The sequence below is a fragment of the Myxine glutinosa genome, chromosome 2 (assembly GCF_964187855.1).
Source record: "Myxine glutinosa chromosome 2, kmMyxGlut1.1, whole genome shotgun sequence".
NCBI lineage: Eukaryota > Metazoa > Chordata > Myxini > Myxiniformes > Myxinidae > Myxine > Myxine glutinosa.
In genome coordinates this window covers 211,353,520-211,374,232 of record NC_136262.1, presented here as the reverse complement: position 1 = coordinate 211,374,232, position 20,713 = coordinate 211,353,520, and the positions used below count along the sequence as shown (strand labels likewise).

Genomic DNA, 20,713 nt, shown 5'->3' with positions numbered 1-20,713 from the left:
TGCTGTTGGGTTCATGTTGGGGTCCATTTTTGAATTTCCAATTGTGCACGCATTTGTCGACAGCTGCAAGGCCTCATCAACATCTGTCGCTTGTCGATTCGCGATGGCACCAAGACGAAATGACAGAATCAAGCATTACGTTATTTAAATGACTCAAAAAAAGTATTGCCAACGATACTGTCATGGCCATAATGCGTTAGTTAAAATAGCGTTACGCAATTTTTGAACGGCTCCATTTTGGAGTTTTGCATTCCATGACCGTGTGATGAATAAGCTCGTTCTTATACAACCGAGGGGAGGATGACATGAATGGGTAAGCGATGTCGAGTGAATTCTTAGCTTCTCTAGAATTGGAAATCCCGATAAGGTATTGTGATTATTGCACATCGGATTTTTATGTGAAAAAACAAAAAATATTTTTTCACATAAAACGGCTTTTTTGCGCGCAAAAAAATTATTTTGCGATTTTCGGAGAAAAAAAGAATTTCGCCCTTTTTCGGGAAAAATAAAATAAAATGCCCTTTTTGGTCGAAAATGTCTGGCAACGCTAAAAAAAATTAGGGTATTTTTCGAAATTTTAAACTGCGATCGAAATTTGTAACTGCGATCGAAATTTTTAACTGCGATCGATCTCAAAAACAAAACGTTGCGTCCACTTGCGTGCGTTGCGTCCCCAGCGTGTACAGCAGTGAGACGGTGTACTACAGTGAGAGAGTGTACACAAAGTGTGAACAAGTCTCCTATCAAGATGAGTGCTGCTCTTCGTGACAAGTGGCTGAAGGAATTCAACGCTGGCGGCAATGGGGCCACCTTCAAGTACGTGTCGAGTGACACGGCTTTCTGTCGAGCTTGTGAAAAGACTTTCCGGGCGAAGCAGAAGTCTGAGCTGGCCCAACATGTCCGAGGAGACCGCCACAAGAGCAACTTGGCCTTGAAGAAGAAGAGGACGGTCACGCAAGCCACCATGGAGGACTTTGGTGGCGGAAAGAGGCACAAGTGCGACGTCATGGCTCAGGAGCTGTGCCAGGCCATGCTGGCCGCTGGCATCCCATGGTCGAAATTGGAAAACACTGCCCTCCGGTCGTTCCTGGAAAAGCACATCACTCTCCAGATCCCCGATGAAAGCTGGATTCGAAAGCACTACCTCGACAAGTGCTACGACGAGGCCTTGGCGGGGATCCGTGCCGACCTCGGACAGCAGCCCATCTGGCTGTCCGTCGACGAGACGACCGATTCGGCAGGTCGATATGTGGCCGACATCATCGCGGGACGCTTGTCCAAGGAGGGGTACTTTCGTCCCCACCTCGTCCAGTGCATGTTTCTGGAGAAGACCAACTCCGGGGAGATCGTGCGTGCAGTCAATGACACGCTGCGCTATCTTTGGCCTGATTTCAAGCCGGAGTGCCTCAAGGTCCTCGTCAGCGACGCCGCGGCCTATATGATCAAGGCCGGCCATGCCCTGAAGGAACTCTTCCCGGACTTGCTGCATGTGACTTGCGTTGCCCACGTGCTCCACCGTGTCTGCGAGACAGTCCGAGAAATGTTCAAGGACGTCAACGACCTGATTGCCACGACGAAGAAGGTGTTCGTCAAAGCCCCGTCGCGTGTTGTCTTTTGGAAGGAGCAGCAGCCCAATCTTTCTCTCCCCCCGGAGCCCATTCTGACTCGGTGGGGGACGTGGATCGACGCCGCGGTGTTTTACGCCGAGCACTTCGAGGCCGTCAAGGACATTGTGGACCAGCTGAACGATGATGACGCGATGGCAATCCGGAGTGCCAAGGACCTGTTCGGAAAGGCGGACATCAAGCTCAGTTTGGTCTTCTTAAATGCCCACGTGTCGTTCATCCTGAAGATCCTTAAGCAGCTGGAGGAGGCCGGCATGGAGCTGGCCAAGGCCTTCCAGCTCCTTGATCAGGCCAAGGAGGAGCTCGAAAAGATCCGAGGCTGCCGTAAGGAGATCCTGCTCACCAAGTTCAAGGCGGTGCTGCAGCGCAATCCCGACATTGGTGTGCTGAGGACAGTGGCTTTGATCCTGGATGGAGATCAGCACGGATCTGAGGTTGGTGTGCCGGCTGGAGTCAAGCTTGCTGACATCCCCCTCTTGAGGTACTGCCCCATCGTCGGCGTCGACGTGGAAAGGTCCTTCTCCGTCTACAGAAACGTCCTCACCGACCGCCGACACCGCCTCACCAAGGAGAACATTACCAAGATAATGATTTCAAACACCTACTTTAACCGTTCCTAAAAGGGTCTTGTCAATTTCTTCTTGTCCTCTACTTATCAAACAATGCGGTTGCAATAAAGGTATCTGAACGTCATTTTTTACCTGTTTACTAGCTCAGAGTGTTTAATGTTGTGCAGGAAAAAGCTTACTGTAGCGGCTACCGCTGGGTTTTCACAATCACCTTGCACCTATCAAGGAAGCGGAGCGATCACCATGCCGGGCTCGTCCAGGACGCCCGGGCAGGCCCGCGCTAAACTTGCCAGGCCTCGGTCGGGACGCTGGGCCACGCCCCCTCTCGCCTTTCCTGGGCAAGCGCTCCGGGATAATATGTATATATATTGCTGCCCGATAAACGGGCTTTTCAGAGTGCCTGAGTGTTTGGTTTGATTAAAGCAACTCGGATGAATTCCAGCTTTTTGTCACGTCCATTCTTCCGATCGACGTGGGAGCCCTAGCTCCTTCATTGGTGACCTACCGACATGGACACGGCAGTCGCCCTTAAACTGCCTACCTTCTGGGAGGCTCACGCGGCGGTTTGGTTCGCACAGGCGGATTCCCTGTTCGCCCTGCGAGGCATCACGGCCGACGACACCCACTTCCACCATGTGGTAGCAGCGCTCGGTTCGGCCACCGCGGCCCGCGCCCTGAGCCTCCTCGAGAGCCCGCCAGCCGCTGACAAATACGGCGCGATTAAGAAGCTTCTCCTCGACGCTTTCGCCCTCCCATCGGCGGAACGCGCACGGCGCCTGCTCGACCTGCCCGAGCTCGGCGACACGCGCCCTTCCGAGCGAATGGACTACATGCTTTCACTGCTCGGCGAGCACTCTCCGGCATTCCTGTTCCGGGAGCTGTTCCTCCGTCAGCTGCCTAACCCGGTACGCCTCGCCCTGGCAAGCACGACGATCACAGATCCCCGGGCCCTTGCCAGAGAAGCCGACAAGATCTCCGCCGCAGGTCAGCGCATCGCAGCGGCGACATGGGACCCACCGCCGTCCGACGCAACACCCATGGCGCCCGAGCACCCGGCACGGTCGACGACCGAACTGCCGACGCAATTGGCGGCCGCTACACCGAGCCGACCACCTCCAGCATGACGACCGGGGCCTCCACCTGACCAAGCGTGGTGTTACTATCATGCCAGGTTCGGACAGAAGGCCCGGACATGCCGACCCCCATGCACCTTCGGCAGGCCGGGAAACGGCCGGGCCGGCGTTCATTACCAGCCATGAGCACCGGCCACACGGGCAACTTACTGTTCATCACGGATAAAGCGTCCGGACGGCGCTTCCTGTGCGACACCGGCGCCCAACTGAGCGTCATACCCGCCTCTGACCAGGACAGGCAGTCCGCGGTTTGCGGCCCCTCCTTGGTTGCGGCCAACGGATCGACCATCCGCACCTTCGGCCCGCGCAACGTCACCCTCTGCTTCGGCGGCCAACGCTTTGCTTGGACGTTTGTAACCGCAAACGTGCCCATGGCTCTGCTAGGCGCCGACTTCCTCTGCGCACATGGACTGCTGGTGGACGTCCAACGGCATCGTTTAATCAACGCCGAAACCTTCAGCTCCCTGGTATGCACATTGAGCAGCTCCGCGCCGACCGAGCTGGCATGCGCCGTCCCGGCGGCGAACGAGTTTGCTCGCCTGCTCACGGAGTTCCCGGCCCTCACGCGGCCGACGTTTTCGGCCGTCGCAGTACTGCATGGGATCGAGCACCACATACCAACCACGGGCCCGCCGGTCTACGCCAGGGCCCGCCGCCTCGACCCAGCCAAGCTCGCTGTGGCGAAGGCCGAATTCGACGCGTTGGAGCACCTCGGCATCGTGCGGCGCTCCGATAGCGCGTGGGCCTCGCCACTGCACATCGTGCCAAAGCCGGGGGGTGGATGGCGCCCGTGTGGCGACTACCGCCGTCTCAATGACGCTACCACCCCCGACAGGTACCCGATCCCGCATATCCAAGACTTCTCCGCCCGTCTGGCGGGACGGGTCATTTTTTCGAAAATTGATCTCATACGGGGATATCACCAGGTACCTGTCAGGGCGGCCGACGTCCCTAAAACGGCAGTCATCACGCCGTTCGGCTTATTCGAATTCTTGCGGATGCCGTTTGGTCTCAAGAACGCGGCTCAGGCGTTCCAGCGCTTGATGGACGGCGTGCTGCGTGACCTGCCGTTCCTTTTCGTTTACCTGGACGACATCCTCGTCGCCAGCACGTCCCGGGCCGAGCACCTCCTCCACCTCCGAACACTGTTCGGGCACCTCAGCGAGCACGGCCTCATCGTCAACCCGGCCAAATGCCACTTCGGCACGACGGCCGTTGATTTTTTGGGCCACCACATCACCAAGAACGGGGCCGTGCCGCTGCCAACCAAGGTCGAGGCCATCACCACGTTCCCGCGTCCCCGCACTATAAAGGCCCTGCAGGAATTCCTGGGAATGGTGAATTTTTATCACCGCTTCGTGCCCCGCGCTGCTCAACTCATGCGGCCCCTCTACGAAGCCCTCCAGGGCAAGCCGGCCAAGCACGACATCGCCTGGTCCGCAGCAATGGATGCGGCCTTCCAAAGCTCAAAGCGGGCCCTCGCCGACGCAACACTGCTCGCTCACCCGGTGCTCAACGCTCCCATCGCCCTCACCACGGATGCCTCCGACTACGCGGTGGGCGCCGTACATGAGCAATGGGTGAACGGGGTTTGGCAGCCACTCGCTTTTTTCAGCCGGCAGCTCCGGCCGAACGAGCTCAAATACAGCACGTTTGACCGGGAGCTCTTCGGTCTACACCTGGCCGTCCGCCATTTCCGCCACTTCCTGGAGGGCCGACCTTTCACGGCGTTCGTCGACCACAAGCCGTTGGTTTACGCCATGGCCAAGGTCACGGAGCCGTGGTCGGCCCGCCAACAGCGCCACCTCTCCGCCGTGTCGGAGTTTACCACGGACATCCGGCACGTCGCCGGCAAAAACAACGCCGTGGCCGACTGTCTTTCCCGGGCCAGCGCGAACGCGGTCCACCTGGGCGTGGACTTTGCGCTTATGGCGGCGGACCAAACCACCGACACCACGGTGCAAGCCCTCCGGGCGGCGGACACGGGCCTCCGCCTGGCCGACATCCCCTTCGCGGACACTGTCCTGCTCTGCGACGTCTCCCAAGGCCAGCCTCGCCCCATCGTGCCCGTCACCTGGCAACGCCGCATCTTCGCCTCCCTCCACGGCCTTTCCCACCCGGGCCGGAAAGCTTCCCAGAAGCTGGTGTCGGCGCGATTCGTCTGGCACGGCCTTCGTCGGGACGTCCGCGATTGGACCAGCACCTGCACGGCCTGCCAACGGGCCAAGGTCCACCGACACACCCAGGCCCCGCTGGCACCTTTCACCGTGCCCGAACGACGTTTCGACCACGTCAACGTGGATCTGGTGGGCCCCCTCCCCCCGTCACGGGGGTTCACACACCTGCTCACCATGGTGGACAGGACCACCAGGTGGCCGGAGGCCGTTCCCCTCGTCTCCACCACCACCGCCGACGTGGCGCAGGCTTTCTTCGCCACCTGCGTCGCCCGCTTCGGCGCACCGGCGGACATCTCGTCAGACCGCGGACCACAGTTCACCTCCGAGCTGTGGGGCGTGGTCGCCCGCAACCTGGGGGTCAAGCTCCACCGTACTACGGCCTACCACCCCCAAGCAAACGGGTTGTGCGAGCGATTCCACCGCTCCATGAAGGCCGCGCTCATGGCCGGCCTTCAAGACGGCGGTTGGGCCGACCGGCTGCCGTGGGTCCTTTTGGGCCTCCGCACGGCCCCCAAGGAGGACCTCCAGGCATCCACCGCCGAGCTGGTCTATGGCCAGGCGCTACGCGTCCCGGGCGAATTCGTGCCCGACGCTACCAGTCACTGGTCCGCAGCTCACCAGCGCTCGGACCTCCAGGAGGCCGCCCGACGGTTTGCCCCCGTGCCAACATCCCACCACGGTGACCCCCAGTCCTACGTCCCCCCAGCACTTCGCACAGCGGAGTATGTTTTTGTGCGTCACGACGCACATCGGGGGCCACTCCGGCCGCCGTACGACGGGCCCTTCCGGGTGCTGCGACGGGACGACAAGTCGTTCGTCATCGACATCGGCGGCAGGTCGGACCAGATTGCGGTGGACCGCCTCAAGCCGGCGCACGTGGACGTCGACCACCCACCACGGGTGGCCCTTCCGCCGCGGCGAGGCCGCCCCCCGTCCACGGTGCCCCCCACTCGACCACCCACCACCACACCGGACCCCCTCCCACGACCCGCCAGGGGTCGCTTCGGCCGGGTCATCAGGACCCCCCTCAAATTGACCCTGCCGGTGCAAGTCGATTCTGGGGGGACGTGTGTAGCAGCTACCGCTGGGTTTTCACAATCGCCTTGCACCTATCAAGGACGCGGAGCGATCACCATGCCGGGCTCGTCCAGGACGCCCGGGCAGGCTCGCCCTCAACTTGCCAGGCTGCAGCCAGGACGCTGGGCCACGCCCCCTCTCACCTTTCCTGGGCAAACGCTCCGGGATAATATGTATATATATTGCTGCCCAATAAACGGGCTTTTCAGAGTGCCTGAGTGTTTGGTTTGATTAAAGCAACTCGGATGAATTCCAGCTTTTTGTCGCGTCCATTCTTCCGATCGACGTGGGAGCCCCAGCTCCTTCATTACCATTTTTTGTTCTTTTTTTGACTGATTTCTGAAAAACTTGGTAATAATAAAAAATGAATAAAACGGGGGGAAAAAAATATTTCGGGATTTTTTCACATTAAAAAAAAAATTTCCGCTTTTCAAAACATAAAAGGCCTATTTTCTTAACATAAAAATCCGTAGTCTAACTGATTATGCACCATCCGTCGGTCTCCTATTTAGACTTTTCCGGCCAAACCGCTGGGCCGATCCGGCTTTAACTGGGCAGCATGGTTCCGCTCCTAACAGATAATGGGGGTTGCAAAGCACGTTCCCGTCACTTGACCGGAAGTGTGAAAAAATGGCGGACTTCGTGAATTCCTTCAAAATCTTTTTCTCCAGATCCACCAGTCAGAATGCTTCCAAATTTGTGTTCCAAAATCAGGCTGTGGTTGGGATGTTAAATTGTGGGTCATGACGATCACGTGTCTGAGGGAATTTCAAAATGGCCGACTTCGTCAACTTTTTGGGTAAATTGCAAAGATTCCTTTAAAAATCTTTTTCTCCAGATCCACCACTCAGAATTGTGCCCAGATATCGTACTTGGGTACAAAAAAGAACAGAAGGCATTGCTGAGTAAGATGTCTGTACTCAGCGAGTTTGGTCCAAACAACACAGAAATCAAGAAAATGAACAAATCCCAGGACTTCAAAAATGAAGTGAAAAGATCCTGGAAGCCGAAGATGGCAGAAAATTCGGTGGGATGGTAGGTCGGTCAGTCAGGCCGGTCAGTCGGTCAGGTGGTCAGGCCGGTCAGTCGGTCAGTTGGTCAGACTGTCGGTCTGTCATTTGGTCAGGTGGTCGGTCGGTCAGAGATCATTTTAGTGTCCTCTGTTTCAAATTTGTAGGAGGGGTGCGGGACAAATATTAAAAATTATAAAGTACATTTCCAAGACCGTGCCACAGCACATTACCCACCGAAGGTGGACCAAGAAGGTTACCCAGGCGGGAGTACCTGCTAAAGCAAGCAATATAACATGTTTACATGACAAAATATAAGCCTGAGCACAGGTAAGGGAGACCAAGTAAGGGAAAGGTAACCTCCTTCCATGTTGAGGTTCACTCAGACTGTTAAATTATAAAAGTGACGAATATTATTGAAAAACTACTTGATGCTGAAAACAAAGAAGAGGATTTATTATTGAAATGAGAGCGAATGAGGTAAGTAAGCAGAGTGGCGCAGCGGAAGCGTGCTGGGCCCATAACCCAGAGGTCGATGGATCGAAACCATCCTCTGCTAATTAATTATTTTATAAAGATGGAATTTCGGACAGAAAGTTATTTCGCTCCTTATCCTTTCGGCAATGTGATTCCCGAGCAGAGTTCGATTTCGCTTTCCCACGTTGTCTTTACCTGTGGAATGTCGCAGTTCGACAAGAGCTTCCTGTTCATGTTGGGGTCCATTCTTGAATTTCCAATGGTGCATGCATTGGTCGACAGCTGCAAGGCCTCATCCACATCTGTCGCTTTTCGATTCGCTTCGCACCAAGACGAAATTACAGAATCAAGCATTACGTTATTTAAATTGCTCAAAAAAAGTATTGCCAACAATTCTGTCATCTTACTGTAATTCACCAAATGTCCGTCCGTCCGTTCGAAGGTACCGCAAAAACGGCTGAACCAATCACAACGAAATGTTGAGAGTGTCATCCTGGGACCCCCTGGAGTAAAATAGGCCGTATTATTTTTCCAATTTCAGCTTTGGTCTCCAGCATTTACAGGTTTGGACTCCCGCATAATGTTGTTTTTCCAGGTACCGCACAAACGGCTGCACCGATCGCAACCTGACGAATGAAAACAAACAGTTAAAAATAATGACCTCCGACAAAGACCTTTGTCAGGACATGGGTTGAATCCCTCCTTGAAAGAATGCCAACCCCCTCCCCGCCATCACGGCCATTTCTCCAACTCACAATCCCACGAGATATGCGGAAAGGACGGCCCAAAACCAATTACCTTCTTTTTGATTCGTATATAAACATCATTAAAAGTAAATAATGTCCTCGGCCAAAGTTCAAACAACGTGAGTTTAATCTCTACATGAGAGAATTGCACATAGCTATTTGGGCGGTGTATAAGCTAACAGATCACTGTCCATCGATCTTGCCAATGCCGTAACACCGATCGGCTCAAAATCCTTTTAACTGTTGACTTGGAAGTTTTTATAATGAAGGAAACATTAACAATGTTGTTAAAAGTTTATTTTGTGATTAATTTGTGATTGGAGTTCTGTTGTTTGGAATGAAAAAAGAGATATCGAGTTCAAGTAAATGACGACATGCCATGCTGGTTTCTACTTTCCAAAAGTGAACTTCGCAGATCGCCATATTCAGATTCGCCACGGACCCATGGTCGATGTATTAAAAATTATAAAGTACATTTCCAAGACCGTGCCACAGCACATTACCCACCCAAGGTGGACCAAGAAGGTTACCCAGGCGGGTTACCTGCTCGTGCAAGCAATATAATATGTTTACATGACAAAATATATGCCTGAGCACCGGTAAGGTAGACCGAGTAAGGTAAAAGGTAACGTCCTTCCATGTTGAGGTTCACTCAGACTGTTAAATTGTAAAAGTGATGAATATTATTGAAAAACGACTTGATGCTGAAAACAAAGCAGAGGATTTTTATTGAAATGAGAACAATTGAAATAAGTAGCAGAGTGGCGCAGCAGAAGCGTGCTGGGCCCATAACCCAGAGGTCGATGGATCGAAACCATCCTCTGCTAATTAATTATTTTATAAAGATGGAATTTCGGACAGAATGTTGTTCTTTTGCTCCACATCTCTTCTGCAATGTGATTTGCACAGCAGAGTTCGATTTCGCTTTCCCACGTTGTTTTTACCCATGAAATGTCGCAGGTCGACAGGAGCTGCGTGTTGCTGTTGGGTTCATGTTGGGGTCCATTTTTGAATTTCCAATTGTGCACGCATTTGTCGACAGCTGCAAGGCCTCATCAACATCTGTCGCTTGTCGATTCGCGATGGCACCAAGACGAAATGACAGAATCAAGCATAACGTTATTTAAATGACTCAAAAAAATTATTGCCAACGATACTGTCATGGCCATAATGCGTTAGTTAAAATAGCGTTACGCAATTTTTGAACGGCTCCATTTTGGAGTTTTGCATTCCATGACCGTGTGATGAATAAGCTCGTTCTTATACAACCGAGGGGAGGATGACATGAATGGGTAAGCGATGTCGAGTGAATTCTTAGCTTCTCTAGAATTTGAAATCCCGATAAGGTATTGTGATTATGCACCATCAGTCGGTCTCCTATTTAGACTTTTCCGGCCAAACCGCTGGTTCGATCCGGCTTTAACTGGGCAGCATGGTTCCGCTCCTAACAGATAATGGGGGTTGCAAAGCACGTTCCCGTCACTTGACCGGAAGTGTGAAAAAATGGCGGACTTCGTGAATTCCTTCAAAATCTTTTTCTCCAGATCCACCATTCAGAATGCTTCCAAATTTGTGTTCCAAAATCAGGCTGTGGTTGGGATGTTAAATTGTGGGTCATGACGATCACGTGTCTGAGGGAATTTCAAAATGGCCGACTTCGGCAACTTTTTGGGTAAATTGCAAAGATTCCTTTTAAAATCTTTTTCTCCAGATCCACCACTCAGAATTGTGCCCAGATATCGTACTTGGGTACAAAAAAGAACAGAAGGCATTGCTGAGTAAGATGTCTGTACTCAGCGAGTTTGGTCCAAACAACACAGAAATCAAGAAAATGAACAAATCCCAGGACTTCAAAAATGAAGTGAAAAGATCCTGGAAGCCGAAGATGGCAGAAAATTCGGTGGGATGGTAGGTCGGTCAGTCAGGCCGGTCAGTCGGTCAGGTGGTCAGGCCGGTCAGTCGGTCAGTTGGTCAGACTGTCGGTCTGTCATTTGGTCAGGTGGTCGGTCGGTCAGAGATCATTTTAGTGTCCTCTGTTTCAAATTTGTAGGAGGGGTGCGGGACAAATATTAAAAATTATAAAGTACATTTCCAAGACCGTGCCACAGCACATTACCCACCGAAGGTGGACCAAGAAGGTTACCCAGGCGGGAGTACCTGCTAAAGCAAGCAATATAACATGTTTACATGACAAAATATAAGCCTGAGCACAGGTAAGGGAGACCAAGTAAGGGAAAGGTAACCTCCTTCCATGTTGAGGTTCACTCAGACTGTTAAATTATAAAAGTGACGAATATTATTGAAAAACTACTTGATGCTGAAAACAAAGAAGAGGATTTATTATTGAAATGAGAGCGAATGAGGTAAGTAAGCAGAGTGGCGCAGCGGAAGCGTGCTGGGCCCATAACCCAGAGGTCGATGGATTGAAACCATCCTCTGCTAATTAATTATTTTATAAAGATGGAATTTCGGACAGAAAGTTATTTCGCTCCTTATCCTTTCGGCAATGTGATTCCCGAGCAGAGTTCGATTTCGCTTTCCCACGTTGTCTTTACCTGTGGAATGTCGCAGTTCGACAAGAGCTTCCTGTTCATGTTGGGGTCCATTCTTGAATTTCCAATGGTGCATGCATTGGTCGACAGCTGCAAGGCCTCATCCACATCTGTCGCTTTTCGATTCGCTTCGCACCAAGACGAAATTACAGAATCAAGCATTACGTTATTTAAATTGCTCAAAAAAAGTATTGCCAACAATTCTGTCATCTTACTGTAATTCACCAAATGTCCGTCCGTCCGTTCGAACGTACCGCAAAAACGGCTGAACCAATCACAACGAAATGTTGAGAGTGTCATCCTGGGACCCCCTGGAGTAAAATAGGCCGTATTATTTTTCCAATTTCAGCTTTGGTCTCCAGCATTTACAGGTTTGGACTCCCGCATAACGTTGTTTTTCCAGGTACCGCACAAACGGCTGCACCGATCGCAACCTGACGAATGAAAACAAACAGTTAAAAATAATGACCTCCGACAAAGACCTTTGTCAGGACATGGGTTGAATCCCTCCTTGAAAGAATGCCAACCCCCTCCCCGCCATCACGGCCATTTCTCCAACTCACAATCCCACGAGATATGCGGAAAGGACGGCCCAAAACCAATTACCTTCTTTTTGATTCGTATATAAACATCATTAAAAGTAAATAATGTCCTCGGCCAAAGTTCAAACAACGTGAGTTTAATCTCTACATGAGAGAATTGCACATAGCTATTTGGGCGGTGTATAAGCTAACAGATCACTGTCCATCGATCTTGTCAATGCCGTAACACCGATCGGCTCAAAATCCTTTTAACTGTTGACTTGGAAGTTTTTATAATGAAGGAAACATTAACAATGTTGTTAAAAGTTTATTTTGTGATTAATTTGTGATTGGAGTTCTGTTGTTTGGAATGAAAAAAGAGATATCGAGTTCAAGTAAATGACGACATGCCATGCTGGTTTCTACTTTCCAAAAGTGAACTTCGCAGATCGCCATATTCAGATTCGCCACGGACCCACGATCGATGTATTAAAAATTATAAAGTACATTTCCAAGACCGTGCCACAGCACATTACCCACCCAAGGTGGACCAAGAAGGTTACCCAGGCGGGTTACCTGCTCGTGCAAGCAATATAATATGTTTACATGACAAAATATATGCCTGAGCACCGGTAAGGTAGACCGAGTAAGGTAAAAGGTAACGTCCTTCCATGTTGAGGTTCACTCAGACTGTTTAATTGTAAAAGTGATGAATATTATTGAAAAACGACTTGATGCTGAAAACAAAGCAGAGGATTTTTATTGAAATGAGAACAATTGAAATAAGTAGCAGAGTGGCGCAGCGGAAGCGTGCTGGGCCCATAACCCAGAGGTCGATGAATCGAAACCATCCTCTGCTAATTAATTATTTTATAAAGATGGAATTTCGGACAGAATGTTGTTCTTTTGCTCCAAATCTCTTCTGCAATGTGATTTGCCAGCAGAGTTCGATTTCGCTTTCCCACGTTGTTTTTACCCATGAAATGTCGCAGGTCGACAGGAGCTGCGTGTTGCTGTTGGGTTCATGTTGGGGTCCATTTTTGAATTTCCAATTGTGCACGCATTTGTCGACAGCTGCAAGGCCTCATCAACATCTGTCGCTTGTCGATTCGCGATGGCACCAAGACGAAATGACAGAATCAAGCATTACGTTATTTAAATGACTCAAAAAAAGTATTGCCAACGATACTGTCATGGCCATAATGCGTTAGTTAAAATAGCGTTACGCAATTTTTGAACGGCTCCATTTTGGAGTTTTGCATTCCATGACCGTGTGATGAATAAGCTCGTTCTTATACAACCGAGGGGAGGATGACATGAATGGGTAAGCGATGTCGAGTGAATTCTTAGCTTCTCTAGAATTTGAAATCCCGATAAGGTATTGTGATTATGCACCATCCGTCGGTCTCCTATTTAGACTTTTCCGGCCAAACCGCTGGGCCGATCCGGCTTTAACTGGGCAGCATGGTTCCGCTCCTAACAGATAATGGGGGTTGCAAAGCACGTTCCCGTCACTTGACCGGAAGTGTGAAAAAATGGCGGACTTCGTGAATTCCTTCAAAATCTTTTTCTCCAGATCCACCAGTCAGAATGCTTCCAAATTTGTGTTCCAAAATCAGGCTGTGGTTGGGATGTTAAATTGTGGGTCATGACGATCACGTGTCTGAGGGAATTTCAAAATGGCCGACTTCGTCAACTTTTTGGGTAAATTGCAAAGATTCCTTTAAAAATCTTTTTCTCCAGATCCACCACTCAGAATTGTGCCCAGATATCGTACTTGGGTACAAAAAAGAACAGAAGGCATTGCTGAGTAAGATGTCTGTACTCAGCGAGTTTGGTCCAAACAACACAGAAATCAAGAAAATTAACAAATCCCAGGACTTCAAAAATGAAGTGAAAAGATCCTGGAAGCCGAAGATGGCAGAAAATTCGGTGGGATGGTAGGTCGGTCAGTCAGGCCGGTCAGTCGGTCAGGTGGTCAGGCCGGTCAGTCGGTCAGTTGGTCAGACTGTCGGTCTGTCATTTGGTCAGGTGGTCGGTCGGTCAGAGATCATTTTAGTGTCCTCTGTTTCAAATTTGTAGGAGGGGTGCGGGACAAATATTAAAAATTATAAAGTACATTTCCAAGACCGTGCCACAGCACATTACCCACCGAAGGTGGACCAAGAAGGTTACCCAGGCGGGAGTACCTGCTAAAGCAAGCAATATAACATGTTTACATGACAAAATATAAGCCTGAGCACAGGTAAGGGAGACCAAGTAAGGGAAAGGTAACCTCCTTCCATGTTGAGGTTCACTCAGACTGTTAAATTATAAAAGTGACGAATATTATTGAAAAACTACTTGATGCTGAAAACAAAGAAGAGGATTTATTATTGAAATGAGAGCGAATGAGGCAAGTAAGCAGAGTGGCGCAGCAAAAGCGTGCTGGGCCCATAACCCAGAGGTCGATGGATCGAAACCATCCTCTGCTAATTAATTATTTTATAAAGATGGAATTTCGGACAGAAAGTTATTTCGCTCCTTATCCTTTCGGCAATGTGATTCCCGAGCAGAGTTCGATTTCGCTTTCCCACGTTGTCTTTACCTGTGGAATGTCGCAGTTCGACAAGAGCTTCCTGTTCATGTTGGGGTCCATTCTTGAATTTCCAATGGTGCATGCATTGGTCGACAGCTGCAAGGCCTCATCCACATCTGTCGCTTTTCGATTCGCTTCGCACCAAGACGAAATTACAGAATCAAGCATTACGTTATTTAAATTGCTCAAAAAAAGTATTGCCAACAATTCTGTCATCTTACTGTAATTCACCAAATGTCCGTCCGTCCGTTCGAAGGTACCGCAAAAACGGCTGAACCAATCACAACGAAATGTTGAGAGTGTCATCCTGGGACCCCATGGAGTAAAATAGGCCGTATTATTTTTCCAATTTCAGCTTTGATCTCCAGCATTTACAGGTTTGGACTCCCGCATAACGTTGTTTTTCCAGGTACCGCACAAACGGCTGCACCGATCGCAACCTGACGAATGAAAACAAACAGTTAAAAATAATGACCTCCGACAAAGACCTTTGTCAGGACATGGGTTGAATCCATCCTTGAAAGAATGCCAACCCCCTCCCCACCATCACGGCCATTTCTCCAACTCACAATCCCACGAGATATGCGGAAAGCACGGCCCAAAACCAATTACCTTCTTTTTGATTCGTATATAAACATCATTAAAAGTAAATAATGTCCTCGGCCAAAGTTCAAACAACGTGAGTTTAATCTCTACATGAGAGAATTGCACATAGCTATTTGGGCGGTGTATAAGCTAACAGATCACTGTCCATCGATCTTGCCAATGCCGTAACACCGATCGGCTCAAAATCCTTTTAACTGTTGACTTGGAAGTTTTTATAATGAAGGAAACATTAACAATGTTGTTAAAAGTTTATTTTGTGATTAATTTGTGATTGGAGTTCTGTTGTTTGGAATGAAAAAAGAGATATCGAGTTCAAGTAAATGACGACATGCCATGCTGGTTTCTACTTTCCAAAAGTGAACTTCGCAGATCGCCATATTCAGATTCGCCACGGACCCACGATCGATGTATTAAAAATTATAAAGTACATTTCCAAGACCGTGCCACAGCACATTACCCACCCAAGGTGGACCAAGAAGGTTACCCAGGCGGGTTACCTGCTCGTGCAAGCAATATAATATGTTTACATGACAAAATATATGCCTGAGCACCGGTAAGGTAGACCGAGTAAGGTAAAAGGTAACGTCCTTCCATGTTGAGGTTCACTCAGACTGTTAAATTGTAAAAGTGATGAATATTATTGAAAAACGACTTGATGCTGAAAACAAAGAAGAGGATTTTTATTGAAATGAGAACAATTGAAATAAGTAGCAGAGTGGTGCAGCGGAAGCGTGCTGGGCCCATAACGCAGAGGTCGATGGATCAAAACCATCCTCTGCTAATTAATTATTTTATAAAGATGGAATTTCGGACAGAATGTTGTTCTTTTGCTCCACATCTCTTCTGCAATGTGATTTGCCAGCAGAGTTCGATTTCGCTTTCCCACGTTGTTTTTACCCATGAAATGTCGCAGGTCGACAGGAGCTGCGTGTTGCTGTTGGGTTCATGTTGGGGTCCATTTTTGAATTTCCAATTGTGCACGCATTTGTCGACAGCTGCAAGGCCTCATCAACATCTGTCGCTTGTCGATTCGCGATGGCACCAAGACGAAATGACAGAATCAAGCATTACGTTATTTAAATGACTCAAAAAAAGTATTGCCAACGATACTGTCATGGCCATAATGCGTTAGTTAAAATAGCGTTACGCAATTTTTGAACGGCTCCATTTTGGAGTTTTGCATTCCATGACCGTGTGATGAATAAGCTCGTTCTTATACAACCGAGGGGAGGATGACATGAATGGGTAAGCGATGTCGAGTGAATTCTTAGCTTCTCTAGAATTTGAAATCCCGATAAGGTATTGTGATTATGCACCTTCCGCCGGTCTCCTATTTAGACTTTTCCGGCCAAACCGCTGGGCCGATCCGGCTTTAACTGGGCAGCATGGTTCCGCTCCTCACAGATAATGGGGGTTGCAAAGCACGTTCCCGTCACTTGACCGGAAGTGTGAAAAAATGGCGGACTTCGTGAATTCCTTCAAAATCTTTTTCTCCAGATCCACCAGTCAGAATGCTTCCAAATTTGTGTTCCAAAATCAGGCTGTGGTTGGGATGTTAAATTGTGGGTCATGACGATCACGTGTCTGAGGGAATTTCAAAATGGCCGACTTCGGCAACTTTTTGGGTAAATTGCAAAGATTCCTTTAAAAATCTTTTTCTCCAGATCCACCACTCAGAATTGTGCCCAGATATCGTACTTGGGTACAAAAAAGAACAGAAGGCATTGCTGAGTAAGATGTCTGTACTCAGCGAGTTTGGTCCAAACAACACAGAAATCAAGAAAATGAACAAATCCCAGGACTTCAAAAATGAAGTGAAAAGATCCTGGAAGCCGAAGATGGCAGAAAATTCGGTGGGATGGTAGGTCGGTCAGTCAGGCCGGTCAGTCGGTCAGGTGGTCAGGCCGGTCAGTCGGTCAGTTGGTCAGACTGTCGGTCTGTCATTTGGTCAGGTGGTCGGTCGGTCAGAGATCATTTTAGTGTCCTCTGTTTCAAATTTGTAGGAGGGGTGCGGGACAAATATTAAAAATTATAAAGTACATTTCCAAGACCGTGCCACAGCACATTACCCACCGAAGGTGGACCAAGAAGGTTACCCAGGCGGGAGTACCTGCTAAAGCAAGCAATATAACATGTTTACATGACAAAATATAAGCCTGAGCACACGTAAGGGAGACCAAGTAAGGGAAAGGTAACCTCCTTCCATGTTGAGGTTCACTCAGACTGTTAAATTATAAAAGTGACGAATATTATTGAAAAACTACTTGATGCTGAAAACAAAGAAGAGGATTTATTATTGAAATGAGAGCGAATGAGGTAAGTAAGCAGAGTGGCGCAGCGGAAGCGTGCTGGGCCCATAACCCAGAGGTCGATGGATCGAAACCATCCTCTGCTAATTAATTATTTTATAAAGATGGAATTTCGGACAGAAAGTTATTTCGCTCCTTATCCTTTCGGCAATGTGATTCCCGAGCAGAGTTCGATTTCGCTTTCCCACGTTGTCTTTACCTGTGGAATGTCGCAGTTCGACAAGAGCTTCCTGTTCATGTTGGGGTCCATTCTTGAATTTCCAATGGTGCATGCATTGGTCGACAGCTGCAAGGCCTCATCCACATCTGTCGCTTTTCGATTCGCTTCGCACCAAGACGAAATTACAGAATCAAGCATTACGTTATTTAAATTGCTCAAAAAAAGTATTGCCAACAATTCTGTCATCTTACTGTAATTCACCAAATGTCCGTCCGTCCGTTCGAAGGTACCGCAAAAACGGCTGAACCAATCACAACGAAATGTTGAGAGTGTCATCCTGGGACCCCCTGGAGTAAAATAGGCCGTATTATTTTTCCAATTTCAGCTTTGGTCTCCAGCATTTACAGGTTTGGACTCCCGCATAACGTTGTTTTTCCAGGTACCGCACAAACGGCTGCACCGATCGCAACCTGACGAATGAAAACAAACAGTTAAAAATAATGACCTCCGACAAAGACCTTTGTCAGGACATGGGTTGAATCCCTCCTTGAAAGAATGACAACCCCCTCCCCGCCATCACGGCCATTTCTCCAACTCACAATCCCACGAGATATGCGGAAAGGACGGCCCAAAACCAATTACCTTCTTTTTGATTCGTATATAAACATCATTAAAAGTAAATAATGTCCTCGGCCAAAGTTCAAACAACGTGAGTTTAATCTCTACATGAGAGAATTGCACATAGCTATTTGGGCGGTGTATAAGCTAACAGATCACTGTCCATCGATCTTGCCAATGCCGTAACACCGATCGGCTCAAAATCCTTTTAACTGTTGACTTGGAAGTTTTTATAATGAAGGAAACATTAACAATGTTGTTAAAAGTTTATTTTGTGATTAATTTGTGATTGGAGTTCTGTTGTTTGGAATGAAAAAAGAGATATCGAGTTCAAGTAAATGACGACATGCCATGCTGGTTTCTACTTTCCAAAAGTGAACTTCGCAGATCGCCATATTCAGATTCGCCACGGACCCACGATCGATGTATTAAAAATTATAAAGTACATTTCCCAGACCGTGCCACAGCACATTACCCACCCAAGGTGGACCAAGAAGGTTACCCAGGCGGGTTACCTGCTCGTGCAAGCAATATAATATGTTTACATGACAAAATATATGCCTGAGCACCGGTAAGGTAGACCGAGTAAGGTAAAAGGTAACGTCCTTCCATGTTGAGGTTCACTCAGACTGTTAAATTGTAAAAGTGATGAATATTATTGAAAAACGACTTGATGCTGAAAACAAAGCAGAGGATTTTTATTGAAATGAGAACAATTGAAATAAGTAGCAGAGTGGCGCAGCGGAAGCGTGCTGGGCTCATAACCCAGAGGTCGATGGATCGAAACCATCCTCTGCTAATTAATTATTTTATAAAGATGGAATTTAGGACAGAATGTTGTTCTTTTGCTCCACATCTCTTCTGCAATGTGATTTGCCAGCAGAGTTCGATTTCGCTTTCCCACGTTGTTTTTACCCATGAAATGTCGCAGGTCGACAGGAGCTGCGTGTTGCTGTTGGGTTCATGTTGGGGTCCATTTTTGAATTTCCAATTGTGCACGCATTTGTCGACAGCTGCAAGGCCTCATCAACATCTGTCGCTTGTCGATTCGCGATGGCACCAAGACGAAATGACAGAATCAAGCATTACGTTATTTAAATGACTCAAAAAAAGTATTGCCAACGATACTGTCATGGCCATAATGCGTTAGTTAAAATAGCGTTACGCAATTTTTGAACGGCTCCATTTTGGAGTTTTGCATTCCATGACCGTGTGATGAATAAGCTCGTTCTTATACAACCGAGGGGAGGATGACATGAATGGGTAAGCGATGTCGAGTGAATTCTTAGCTTCTCTAGAATTTGAAATCCCGATAAGGTATGGTGATTATGCACCATCCGTCGGTCTCCTATTTAGACTTTTCCGGCCAAACCGCTGGGCCGATCCGGCTTTAACTGGGCAGCATTGTTCCGCTCCTCACAGATAATTGGGGTTGCAAAGCACGTTCCCGTCACTTGACCGGAAGTGTGAAAAAATGGCGGACTTCGTGAATTCCTTAAAAATCTTTTTCTCCAGATCCACCAGTCAGAATGCTTCCAAATTTGTGTTCCAAAATCAGGCTGTGGTTGGGATGTTAAATTGTGGGTCATGACGATCACGTGTCTGAGGGAATTTCAAAATGGCCGACTTCGGCAATTTTTTGGTAAATTGCAAAGATTCCTTTAAAAATCTTTTTCTCCAGATCCACCACTCAGAATTGTGCCCAGATATCGTACTTGGGTACAAAAAAGAACAGAAGGCATTGCTGAGTAAGATGTCTGTACTCAGCGAGTTTGGTCCAAACAACACAGAAATCAAGAAAATGAACAAATCCCAGGACTTCAAAAATGAAGTGAAAAGATCCTGGAAGCCGAAGATGGCAGAAAATTCGGTGGGATGGTAGGTCGGTCAGTCAGGCCGGTCAGTCGGTCAGGTGGTCAGGCCGGTCAGTCGGTCAGTTGGTCAGACTGTCGGTCTGTCATTTGGTCAGGTGGTCGGTCGGTCAGAGATCATTTTAGTGTCCTCTGTTTCAAATTTGTAGGAGGGGTGCGGGACAAATGTTAAAAATTATAAAGTACATTTCCAAGACCGTGCCACAGCACATTACCCACCGAAGGTGGACCAAGAAGGTTACCCAGGCGGGAGTACCTGCTAAAGCAAGCAATATAACATGTTTACATGACAAAATATAAGCCTGAGCACAGGTAAGGGAGACCAAGTAAGGGAAAGGTAACCTCCTTCCATGTTGAGGTTCACTCAGACTGTTAAATTATAAAAGTGACGAATATTATTGAAAAACTACTTGATGCTGAAAACAAAGAAGAGGATTTATTATTGAAATGAGAGCGAATGAGGTATGTAAGCAGAGTGGCGCAGCGGAAGCGTGCTGGGCCCATAACCCAGAGGTCGATGGATCGAAACCATCCTCTGCTAATTAATTATTTTATAAAGATGGAATTTCGGACAGAAAGTTATTTCGCTCCTTATCCTTTCGGCAATGTGATTCCCGAGCAGAGTTCGATTTCGCTTTCCCACGTTGTCTTTACCTGTGGAATGTCGCAGTTCGACAAGAGCTT

At 48.5% G+C, this 20,713-nt stretch overlaps 4 non-coding genes across 4 annotated transcripts; all 4 read left to right on the top strand.

Moving 5' to 3' along the window:
• Positions 1-8,078: 8,078 nt before the first annotated feature.
• On the top strand, positions 8,079-8,150 carry TRNAM-CAU (transfer RNA methionine (anticodon CAU)). The gene has a single exon. It is a non-coding gene; the product is annotated as a tRNA-Met (tRNA).
• Positions 8,151-17,394: 9,244 nt separating this feature from the next.
• Positions 17,395-17,466, top strand: TRNAM-CAU (transfer RNA methionine (anticodon CAU)). The gene has a single exon. It is a non-coding gene; the product is annotated as a tRNA-Met (tRNA).
• Positions 17,467-18,885: 1,419 nt separating this feature from the next.
• Positions 18,886-18,957, top strand: TRNAM-CAU (transfer RNA methionine (anticodon CAU)). The gene has a single exon. It is a non-coding gene; the product is annotated as a tRNA-Met (tRNA).
• A 1,541-nt stretch (positions 18,958-20,498) lies between these two features.
• On the top strand, positions 20,499-20,570 carry TRNAM-CAU (transfer RNA methionine (anticodon CAU)). Its single transcript has one exon. It is a non-coding gene; the product is annotated as a tRNA-Met (tRNA).
• The last annotated feature ends 143 nt before the right edge of the window (positions 20,571-20,713 follow it).